Source organism: Aethalodelphis obliquidens, unplaced genomic scaffold (genome assembly GCF_003676395.1).
Source record: "Aethalodelphis obliquidens isolate GAN/ISIS:26980383/991018 unplaced genomic scaffold, ASM367639v1 scaffold72, whole genome shotgun sequence".
Lineage (NCBI taxonomy): Eukaryota > Metazoa > Chordata > Mammalia > Artiodactyla > Delphinidae > Aethalodelphis > Aethalodelphis obliquidens.
In genome coordinates, this window is record NW_020838016.1 from 13,196,239 (window position 1) to 13,209,473 (window position 13,235).

A 13,235-nucleotide genomic window follows, 5' to 3' on the forward strand; every position below is an offset into this window, starting at 1 on the left:
CTTTTCTATGAATTCAAAAAATGTCACAAATGTTCCCTTACGAGGCAAATCTGGATAATTGTTTTTAAAGATATTTGCACTTTAACCATTGTATGTGGGGTTGATGTGTGTGTGTGTGTGTGTGTGTGTGTGTGTGTGTATGTAGGTATGGAATGGGTTTATTGTTCAAACATTTCAGAAATATATAAAATAGTAATTTACTCCCTCCTTATGCCTGTCCCAACTCTGAAGTAATCTCTATTAAAATTTTGGAATGTATTCTTCCAGATTTTTTAATTTAAGAATATCCTATTCTGGACAAATCATGCAAGAATGTTCCTGAAATAAAAGGCAACTTGACACACTATGCACCAGGGGAAATAGGCAAAGAGTGTTCAGTACGTGCTGAGACATATTAGATGTTAAAAATAAAGACACAATCCCCTTTCCTCTTTCTCTTCCTCTTTCTTTTCCTTTTCCCTTCTAGTCAATTCAGTCCCAAAGACATTTGGTGACACCAAGCAAAACAGGCATGCATGGAGGGAGGGGAGAAAAGCAGTGGTGTTGGAGCCTCAGCAGAGTAAGGGGACATCTGGGTAGAAGAGTGCAGTGGACTGAACGTGTCCCCCGAAATTGACATGTTGAAATTCCAACGCCCAATGTGATGGTATTAGGAGGTGGGGCCTTTGGGAGGTGATTAGGTCATGAGGGTGAAGCCTTCATTAACGGGATTAGTGCCCTTGTAAATAAAAGGGACCCCAGAGAGGTCCCTCACTCTCTTTCCACATGTGAGGACACAGCAAGAAGTCAGCAGTCTGCAAACTGGAAGAGGGTCCTCACCAGAACCAACCCTGCTGATACCCTGATCTCAGATGTCCAGTCTCCAGAACTGTGAGAAATACATGTCTGTTGTTTATAGACCACTTAGTCTATGGCACTTTGTTATAGCAGCCTGAACTAAGACAAAGAGTGACCCATCCTGTGAGGTTGGAGTAAGGAAGATGCCACATGGGGAACAGCTGGCTTGCAAAGGGTGTCACAGCCTGAGTGGAGTGAGGACTTCAGTAGAAGCTGCCTCTAGTTGATCAGAAGCAGATGCTCTGAGCCTCCTGCAAGAGTTAATGATTACAGCAGCCCAAGGGCGTTTGAACCAAAGGACAAGCAGACTCTGAAGACCTTGGTTCTTGCCCTAGGCTCTGTGTCTGTCACCTTACTGCCTCAGACTTGTGTAAATGCAGGACACATGTTCCCAGGACAACTCAGCCAAGTTCCAGAAAGGAGAGGTTTTCATGCAAGCTCCTAAGATTCACTCTCTAAAGCCGTCGGTGTAGAGCTAGTTGAAGAGGATTCTGCACTTAAAATGTAAACTCCAAGCAATCGCAGATGGAAAGACAGAATTCTTTGTAATGAGCAGATCAGCAAAGATATCAAGAGTTACTCCTTGTGGGTCAGACAGCATAGGATGAGGGTCACAGGTAAGAAAGCTTCAGAATTAATGATGAGGAACATATGGACAGGACTGGACAGAACTGTTTTCATCAGTCACACCTGGATAAGGGTTTCAGCAGTTTCAGAGATTGGATGACTGTGGAACAGAGTTGTAATATATTTTCTCTGCCATGGTAGAAATGTTCTCTATCTGCACTAATACAGCGGCACTAGCTACATGTGGCTATTGAACACTTGAAACATGAATAGTGCAACTGAGGATCTGCATTTTTAATTTTACTTAATTTTCATTAATTAAAATATTTCAATAGGCCCATGTAGCTAGTGGCTACCACAGCAGACAGTGCAGCCCTACAGAATTTTTGATCATTGTATAATCGAACGTTGGTGTACTGTGTGAGTTATTTTGGTTGTTTTTAATTGTCTCAGATAATCAAAAAAATATTTCTTGTATAAATAAAAGTCTTAGTTAAAAAAAGAATATCCTACATAATGTATATGTATTTAGAATATATTTTTTACCAAAAAAATGAATTATAGTTCTGCATACTTCTGCAAAGTAACTTTTCCTTTACTTTCTATAGTGTAGATATTTTCCATCCTCCTTCCCTATCTCCTGCCCCCGTCTCCTGTCCCCCATCTAAAAGATCAATCTTTGTAATTTTAAGAAAGAAAAATTCCCTTCCCTTTGTGAACAATTATTTATTAACCAATCTACCACTGGCGAACCTTTAGAATATCTCCACTCATTTTATTGTGAATATTAAAACAGTTTTGTAACTAGCACCATGGTACATATATCTTTGAAAACTTTTGCAGTTATTTAGCATATCTATAGAATAAATTCCAAGAAAACAAAATTGCTTGCTCAACTGATATCTACATTTAAAATTTTTTATACTTGATACCAAATTTTCCTCTTTATTAATATCAATTTACTCTTTCACCAAGAGTGTATAAAAAGTGCTGCTTTTTTGAGCATTTGATAACAATGGATAATTTAACTTTTGAATCTTTTCTAACCTGATTCCTTTCTTTAATAGACTATTTGAACATGACTGTATTTTTACTGGCCACTAATATTTCCTTTGTAATGAATTTTATATTCATTGTTAGACCTGTTTTCTTTTAAAATATTTGTCTCCATACATTGGTAGAAGCTCTTTCCTCATTATAAATAAGCACTATCTGTGTCTTCTTTTGTGTCGCAACTTCTTTTTCCTTTGTCTTAATTTAGGTTGTGTTTTGCAAAACAGAAAATCTTAGTCTTCTAAAATTTCATGGTTTTATTTTTATATCTAAAGTTCTGTTTGTGTGTGACTTTAAGTCATATTTTATTTTTTCTAAATGGATATATCATATAGCAATATTCTCAATTTCATGTTACAGTCTACCTAAATACTAGTGGCTTAAGCAATAAATGATCTCCTAAGCACAATGATAATCTCACTTAAGAATTTTGGAGATAGATAGTACACGAGCTACATCATATCATTAAAGACCTATATTCTTTCTATTAGAGTTGCCATCCTTAGACTATTGGCTTGCTGACTCATTAAGATTGCTGCTATATTTCTAGGCATCATATAATGTTCCAAAAAGGAAGAAGTGGGCAGAAAAATAACAAGCCATATTTGCCCTTGTTAACAGAACAGCAGATAATTTACTGGAAGCCCTAAGAGACTTCTAGTTATGCTTCACTGACAAATCTGAGTTACATGGGGACCCCTAGGTACAAAGAAGTTGAGAAAACAAATTAGTTTTAGAACAGACGTAAGTCTATAGAATAGACCTATATTCTGCCTGTCACGCTTTTAAACATATATCTAAAAACATTTTATATGGATTTTATAATTGCATGCTTCTTCTGCTAGAGCAAATAGACAATTTAACCTTTTGTACTTCTCTTTATACCCACAATCCACATGTAATTAGTTTTGATTTTACAAAAGGTGATCATAATTCTGCATGCTTCTGCAAAGTAACTTGCTTTTCCTTTACCTACTATAATATAGATGTTTTCTAGTCTGTCTGTCCATATATCTATGTATCCTCTCTCTTGTCTAAATTACAATCTAATTTTAAGAAAAGAGAATACCATGTGATGTGTGAACCATAATTTATTCATCTCTTCACCATCATTGAGCATTTTACATATTTATTAATAGTCTTTTATGTAAACTCTGCTATTATAAAATTGACCTGTAGACATGAAGTAGAAAAATGTCATTTTTCTATGTCTCATTTTCTATAACTTCAATGTATGGAGGTTGTACCTGGTCATCTACAAACCGTGCACAATTGAAATTCTCTTGTTTTCTTGTGAGGTTCTGCTCAGGTCATTCATATGTGTGGAAGTGCTTTAAACTACTGTAAAGAATTCTACCAGGATATAGATGACACCACCGTTGTTGTGATTTTGCAGTCACTCAGTATTTTGGAAACATGGGCAATAGGCTAGGGATCTGCACAAGAATCCCAGAGGGACATGAGTGTACTATAAAGGGCTTATAGGCTACTGGGAAGTTTATGTAAGTAAATGAGAGCCAAATTACTGAAGGTTTTGAATGCCGAATTTGGGAACTGGACTTAAAAATAAATCGTATACTATTTTGTCAGCACTGAATAGGACATTGTTTGCAACATAGTTGAGCATTTGTATTACTGGGAATATTTTTAACAAAGAATGCAGTGACCCAAGGACACTCCAAGGGGATTTTGATTTAATTGATTTAATTGATCTGGAATGAGGCCTGAGAATTGATATTTTTAAAAATCTGTCCACATTGAACATTCAGGCTGGATTGAAAATGACCCATACAGGATAAAGCTGATTTGTCTATATTTTACACTGCATTTCTCCTACTATTGCTCTTCCTCCTCTCACCCTTCTGGATAAAATATTAATTACAGTTTTTGAGTTCCTATGGCTTTATCATCTTAAAAGCCTATTTTGAAATAGTGGGATGTTCCCATCCACAATCAGACCGACTCACTCTTGCTTGATGACCTTGAATCACCAATTCTGGAAGAGGTTTGACCCCATGTATGTGCCTCAGCTTTGCCTATACATTACCTGTGATGATCAAGATGCAACATACAAATGACCAAAGTGAAGAGATTTCCTGCATGATTCTGAATAATTTTAGATCTCTTAAGTGAGAAATAGCAAATCAGAGGTGGGAATCTATTTTTAATTATATGCTTAATCTTTACGGTTGCCTATAATTAACTATTTGATAACACAGTGTTACTCAGTTTCCTTGGAAAAATAGGAATACGTACATTCACTAAATTGATTGAAATTGTGAAGTTGTATTTTGTCATCAAAAATAGTAATTACTGAACTTTTATGTTGGGCATAATGCAACCATAATGGTTTGTTTCTTGTTTGATAGGAAAAATAACATCAAATTTCACTCTCCTGCATACAAAATCAGCACGTTTTCTTTTCCAAATTACAGAAAGAACAAAGTGAATATTCAATAGACATTTGTATTTCCTTGAGTTTGCTGGTGTAGCTAAGCAGAGCTGATAATGTGAAGTGTTGCTGCCATCTGCAGCATGAAAAACATTAAAAGTGTATGTTATCTGTACGTATGTAAATAGGTTTTGAACAACTTGCTTACTTAAGAACTTTAATTTCTCTCAGTCTTTTGATGTATTTTCAACTGCTAGCTTTCAATATTACTTAAAAATGTAATATATTTTAAATTTTACATCACAAAGTACTTATGAATATAGTATAGGTGCCAAAATGAATCCTGAGATTATTTTTATTGATTATTTGATTATACTAAAATTAATTTAAAAAACAATTAAATGATAGACTAAAATAGCCTTTATGATTTATTGATACCAGGAAATATTTTCTAAATCGATTATGTTTGACAAAGTTTTAAAAACAAATTACTCCAATAAAATTTAAACTTTTTCTCAAAGAGATTTTTTTCAGGTTTACCCATTACCTACTTAATCTGTTATATAGAATAGTAACCACAGAGACATCCACAAAAATGACACCAGAGGTATATTGTCAATGGATGAAAGATTTTAAGTCGTTTATATGTTGTTTTCCAAATAGAGATAGCTCATGGGGTTGGTGAGAATATTACTTATTCAGGTCTTTAAGGGATGAGAATACTTCTGTCCTAGGTTTCCGAATTCTCATTACATGTATTTTAAAAGTTCTTCTCCTCTTGCCATTTCTTGGCCACTGATATTCTCATCATAGAAGGTAGACAAAAAGCTACCAGTTCTGGAGAATTTGGCAAGTTACTTGACTTTCCTGAGCATTGTTTTCTTCATCTGTGCTTTTGGGCTTATAATGATCACCTTGTCGTGTTGCATTGAAACTGGATGAGAATTGAGTGTGGAAAGTGTAGTACAATGTCTGAAACAGACCCATTGATATTAGCTTTTATATATTCATAAAACAAATTGTTTCATCATGTTTGGTTTCAGACAAAATGCCATATTTTCATATGTGAAATCTCTTATATTTCTATTGTAACAGATCTTTAAAAACCAGATATTTATAATTAAATAGAAAATGCCCAGAAAATGCATTTTCAATTATTTTGATAATATTCAGCAGATAGTCATAAAATAGTGGTTCAGTCAGCAAGATCTAATGTGTTTTTTCTCTTTTTCTTTTTTTTTTTTTTAACATCTTTATTGGAGTATAATTGCTTTAAAATGGTGTGTTAGTTTCTGCTGTATAACAAAGTGAATCAGCTATACATATACAAATATCCCCATATCTCCTCCCTCTTGAGCTCTCCTTTACTTTAACAAGATTTTAATTACTGTGTTTTTTCTCTTAAAAATAAATCATAGATTCCTTAAATTATTTAATTTAAATTATTTAAATCTGGGATGTCTAAATTTAACACCTGGGCAGTTGGATGAACTATCATACATGTCACTAAGGACAATGCTCACTTGTTTTTATGGCAAAAAATGTCATAGTATAAGAAACAGACAAAATCCATTTGCATTTAGAGAATTTTTATTAAAAAAGCCTTTTTCTTTTTAAGATAATCTGCAGATTCTAAAACAAAATGTTAGGATAAAGGACAAAATCACAGTTTATAGTAAGGGAAATTGCTGAACTTGAGAACTCAAATTATTATAAACAAGAATTTCTTCCCTCCAATTTTAACAATTAAAGAATACGACAGAACTGAAAAATATGAGTAAATGGTAAAATTTTATGTTATTTCCTAGGTTTATTCTTATTCTGATTAAAAAAAACAACAAATCTAAAACAAATGTATATAAACCTCTAATTAAGGTTCCAAGAAATCAGAATTTCAGTGAACTGCTATGTATGCTGTCTGGGCTATACTTTGATTCTTCAGATCATCTATCAAAACCTCTCTTGTAGCGAAATATAGGTGATTTATCTGGTGAGTTTTAGGTTTTCTCCTCCAGAATATTCTGCATAGGGACGAATATTCAAGGTTTTTGCTGATTTGTTTTGTTTTTCTCTGTACCTGTTGGTTCACTCAGACTCAGCTTCTGAGTTCAATCTAGTGTCTAGATCATTTTTCACAGCCCTTAGAGGATGCTTTGGTCAAGTATAGACATAGAACATACATCCAGGAGAAGAAGCTATTCTTTGAATCATGATCTAGTGCTACCATTTGGAGGAGAGCTGAGTGGGAAAGTATGGCCTCGTTGTCCAAGAAAACTATGAACTTACTAGGTGCATCATGAACTCCTGGGTGCTTTTCATTCTTGGTGCTGAGAATGACGTTTCTCACTTCTGTGCCTTAGTGCTGTGCTCTTGGCTTGGAATGTTCTCCCAGACATACACTTCCTGGCTTTGACCCCACCTGGCCTGGAGGACACAGACTCATCTCAGGTACTGTTATCTACTCTCTAGGGGTTCTGACTTCCCACCCTAAATGTATTTAATTCTTTCTCTTTTTGTTCCTTCATGTATATTCTTTTATCATAGCACCTGTAAAACTAAATTGCACTTGTTTTGGTGAGTGTCATGGCCACAATAGAAACTGGGGCTTTTTCCATGAGTTCTTAATATTCCTTACATCCCACATGCAATCAAATTCCAGGGTTTATCAATTACCCTTCCATACCTTGCTTAGCAAGACTCCGTATGATCCAGCCCCTGGCCACTTTTCCTACTGCAGCTCAAACCTCTCTTCCTTTGTTTTAATATACTCCAACTGCCCTGGCTTCCAGTATTTCTCAAACTTGTCCAGCAGCCTCTTGACTCAGAGCCTTTGCACTTGCTTTTCCATCTGCCTAGAATTCTCTTTTCCCAAATATTCTTATGAATTGCTGCCTTATTTCCTTTTGCTGTTCAAAAGTAACAGCAGCTTCATTTCTCTCTATTTTTTTTATCTTGAATTATTTTCTTCATGGTTTTGGGGAATATAAAGTTTTCACCCTCCTGGGAAATAACTGCTTGTTCATTATAGCAAAGAATAATAATCAAAACCTAGGCAGGAATACCTTGGAGATATTGTGGGTTCAGTTCCCAACCACTGCAATATAGCAAATGTTGCGGTAAAGTGAGTCACACAAATTTTTTGGTCTCCCAGTGTATATAAAACATATGTTTGTACTATATTGTAGTCTAATAAGTGTGCAATAGCATTATGTCCAATAAAACAATGTATAGACCTTGATTTTAAAATGCATTATTGCTAAAATTGCTAACCATCATCTGAGCCTTCAGCGAGTTGTAATCTTTTTGCTGGTAGAGGGTGTTGCCTCAGTGTCTAGGGTTGCCGACTGTTCAGGGTTGTGGTTCCTGAAGGCTGGGATGGCTATGACAATTTCTTAAAAATAAGACAATGAAGTTTGCCACATCAATTGGCTTTTCCTTTTACAAACGATTTCTCTGTAGCATGCCATGCTATCTGATAGCATTTTACCCACAGTAGAACTGCTTTCAAAATTGGAGTCAATCTTCTCAAACTCTGCTGCTCCTTTATCAACTAAATTGATGTAATATTCTAAATCCCTTGTTGTTATTTCAACAATCTTCACAGCATCTTCACCAGGAGTAGATTTCATCTCAAGAAACCACTTTCTTCGCTCATCCATAAGAAACTTCCTTATGCTCCTTATCCCTTAAAGTTTGATTATGAGATTGGAGCAGTGCAATCACATCTTCAGGCTCCACTTCTATTTCTAGTTCTCTTGATGTTTCCACCACATCTGCAGTTAATTACTCCACTGAAGTCTTGAACCCCTCAAAGTCATCCATGAGGCTAGGAATCAACTTCTTCTAAATTCCTGTTAACGTTGATATTTTGACCTCTTCCCATGAATCATGAATGTTCTTAATGACTTTTAGAATGGTGAATCCTTTCTGAAAGATTTTCAGTTTACTTTGCCCAGATTCATCAGAGGAATACACTATCTGTGGTAGCTACAGACTTATGAAATGTATTTCTTAAAGAATAAGACTTGAAAATTGAAATGCTTTCTGATCCATGGGCTGCAGAATGGATGTTGTGTTAGCAGACCTGAAAACAACATCTATCCCATTGTTCATTTCCATCAGAGCTCTTGGGTGACCAGGTGCATTGTCAATGAGCAGTAATGTTTTTTTCTGAGCAGTAGGTCTCAACACTGGGCTTAAAATATTCAGTAAACCATGTTGTAAAGAGATGCACTGTCATCCAGGCTTTGTTGTTCCATTCATAGAGCTCAGGGTGAGTCGATTTAGCATAAGTCTTAAAGGCCATAGAATTTTCAGAATGGTAACTGAGCACTGGCTTCAACTTAAAGTCACCAGCTGCCTTAGCCCCTAACAAGAGAGTCAGCCCATCTTTTGGAGTTTTGAGCCAGGCATCGACTCCTCCTCTCTAGCTGTGAAAGTTCTAGATGACATCTCCTTCCACTATAAGGCTGTTTTGCCTATGTTGAAAATCTGTTTAGTGTAGCCACCTTCATTAACGATCTTAGCTAGGTCTTCTGGATAACTCGCTGGAGCTTCTACATCAGCACTTGCTGCTTCACCTTGTACTGCTATGTTTTGGAGACAGTTTCTTCCTTTAAACTTCATGAACCAACCTCTGCTAACTTCAGACTTTTCTTCTGCATCTCCCTCACCTCTCTCAGCCTTCATAAAACAAAAAAGAGTTAAGGCCTTGTTCTGGATTAGGCTTTGGTCTAAGGGAATGTTTTGGGTGGTTTGATCCTCTGTCCAGACCACTAAAACTTTCTCCATATCAGCGGTAAGGCTGTTTTGCTTTCTTCTCATTCATGTGTTCACTGGAGTAGCACTTTTAGTTTCCTTGAAGAACTTTTCCTTTGCATTCACAACTTTACTAACTGGTGTAAGTGCCTAGCTTTCAACCTACCTCGACTTTCCACATGCCTTCCTTGCTAAGCTTAACCATTTCTAGCTTTTGATTTGAAGTGAGAGATCTGCAACTCTTCCTTTCACTTGAACACTTAGAGGCCATTATAGGGTTATTAATTGGCTTAATTTCAATATTATTATGTCTCAGGGAAAAGGGAAGCCTGAGGAGAGGGAGAGAGATGGGAGAACAGCCTGTCGGTTGGATCAGTCAGAACACAAACAACATTTATCGATTAAATTTGTCATCTCATATGGACTCTGTTCATGGTGCCCCAAAACAATTAACAATAGTAACACCAAAGATCACTAGTCCCAGATCACTACAATAAATAAATAATAATGAAAAAGTTGGGAATATTATGAGAATTACCAAATTATGACACAGGGGCATAAATTGAGCAAATGCTGTTGGAAAAATGACACCAATAGACTTGCTCAGCATAGAGTTGCCACAAACCTTCACTTTGTAAAATATACAATAAAGTGAAGTGAAATAAAGTGAGGTGTGCCTGTATTAAACTTGTTTAATCAGTCTGACTGATTACAAAAGTGCACGCACTTCTGAAGGGAAATCAGCAACATCCCCTGCAATCAACTCCTGAAAATCAGACTGAAAATCAGATAATCAGCAACAGCTTCCATCCAGTGAACAGATGTCTGAGAGTCAGCCAGTGAGCAACAGTCTTACTCTGGTAAACCTGCTTCCATAGCTAAAGCCAATACTCCAGATTCTAAACTCCACACTTTTCCAAAACCCTTTGTAAGTTCTCTGCTTATAAACTGTGTCTTATAGGCTCAGCCCTCCCTTGCCTTAGCAAGAAATACATTCAGTTTATTATTTTAGATATTGAGTGATAGACTCTTTATTAGTATTTATGATCACCTATAATTACATGATATTTTTGTTCCCTGTTGGTTTATTATCTATCTGCATTAGGATGCAAGCTCTAAGAGGGCAGGTACTTTGTTGCTTTGTTCACTGCTGCTGCTATTGATTACATAGGTGCCTAGCACATAATATGAACTTTACAAGTATTTGTTGAATGCATCTTTAGAGTAGGAATAATGGCCACTTAGCATAATATCCCCACTGCTAATACAGTGCCTAGTACACAGAAGTAATTCCATAAAGTATTATTTAGATGAATGAATGAATTCATTGTCCATGCAGGTTTCAAAATATTTGTTAGGGATATCTTAAAGTAAACCAGAGATTACTCAGATCTCTGTGGGTCCATATAGTTCTCATAAACTCATCTCTCTCTCCAGAGATACACTAGATGAAAAGATGCCCACCTGGCTATTTGACATTTCCTTTTGGAAGACTTAGAGGCATTATTGGTTTAATGTGTTTAAAACTAACCCACACTCTTTCTTTACCACCAAACCAGATCCTCTTCTAATGTTCTCTCTGTCACTAAATGTTATAGGCCAGAAATCCCCTTTCTCCCTTGAAGGTCCATTTTCAACCCAGCATCAAGTAAGGGTGATTTTACCTCCCAAATATATCTTGAATCTGCTGACTTCTCTCCCTTTACATGAGCATCACGTTAATCAGAGCTACCATTAGCTGTCATCTAAACTACTTTAGTAACACTAATTGGTCCATGAGCACCTTCTCGAGACCTCTCACCAATCTAATCTTTCATCAGTCAACTCTCTCCTTATAAACTTTTATCAGATGGTTTGCTAATAGAACAGAGTTTAAAATCTTCAACATGGCCTCCAGACTCCGTTCATTCTCATCTTGTACCGCATTCCTCTTCATTGTCTGAACTTGCGTCACTGGCTTTCTTTAAGTCACTTGCGATTATCATGTCCTCCTTTTCCTCCATCAGAAAGCTTTGCAAATGTTAGTACCTCAGCCTAAAACATTCTTCCTCCTGCTCTGACTTATTCTACACATATTAAATCCACCATCATTCCCTCACTCCCTGACCAAGTCACATACCCCTACCTTACTGACAACCTTGTCTATCTCCTGTAAACACTTCTCATGTTGAAAATCTAAGTTCTGTTTGTGTCATTATTGGATTAATAGCCATCTCTTTAACTAAACTGTAAGCTTCATGGGGCAGGGGCACTCTATTTTGGGCATATAGGAGGGAGTCAAGAAGTATTTATTAAATTAATGAAAAAAATGAATGAAAGGGAAGAATTTGAATCTGGTCAAGACTTTCCCAGCATATTTCAGAGTAAACAGGGTTGGAACCTGTATTCTGAGAGCATAGTGGGCCAAGGAAAGGCAGTGAGGAAAAATGTCATTCTAGAGCTGCTTTCTTTTCATTAAAATTTTCACTGAAAAGCAAGAGTCTCCCTAGTCTTTTGTGGGCTCATGTTTGGTGGTAAAGACAAAAGTGGTGCATAGAAGACATTCAAAGATCAACTTCATCTTTAACAAAGAAGGAGAGAAAGGATGGGTCCTAATCTGTTGGAGTGAGCAAATACTGTAGCAGGTTTTCATTTAATACGGCCAACTTTAAAATGAGTGTTATATTCTAAGAAGGATTTTGATTCTTGGGGAGTCTCCATTAGATGTAGGTATTAAGTAGCTCTTTTCACTAGTTTTAGGGTTCATTTAAATATTTTAAAAATCCAAAACATTGTCATAGTAAAAGGCAGTATTTACAAATGCTGTTTTCTTTCTCCAATTCTTGCCTCACTGTGAGAGTCTCAACCACTGCTGTGCTGCTGTTGTAACATCAGTTACAAAAATCTTTCATTTTGGAAATCAAAGTGAAGGACAAGAAAAAGCCCTGAAAGCAGGATCATCTTTAGGGAGAACATTTGGGACATGGAGGGCAGGGTAGCATGGGGAAAGAGAGGTTGCCAGGCAGCCTTCCACATACTGCCTGATTTTTCTTTGTTTTACTTCGTTTTGTTACCCCACCAGAAAGTCACAGCAAACATAGTGTCTGGCATGTTTGTGTAACTCTAAAGTAGAGTCTACATGCTGCTTTGCTTAAAACAAATTTGTTTCCTCATTTTGAAAAGGGAGAGGACTATTGTCATTCATAAAAAAAAGATTTTCCTTTTGAATGGACTTTGGAAGTGTGTGGACAACTAGACATAGTAATCTGGAGGACTATGAAAACATTAACATGGAAGGCGTTAATTGGTTGAATTGGCTGTGTTTCCTGACATCTGTATTTGCCTCATGTATTAAGGCTTTGTTTCTTTTTGTTTGCTTGTTTTTAAGGCCTGGAGTTGTCTATTTTTCAGAGCCTCAGATCCCTTTTTTGACTGAACTTCTACTGCAAATAGATAAAATTCCTGCTCTATACCACTGCTTTATTGATACTAACTTAGAAGTCTATTAATATGCTTATTTAAATCCCTAGCATGGGTATGTATTTAAAACATGCTTTGATTTGTAAATATTATCTTTTTTATGGAATGTAACTGTGCTTTTTGCCACTAGAACAAATTGATTTCATCTATCTTCCATCTCACCTTTAAA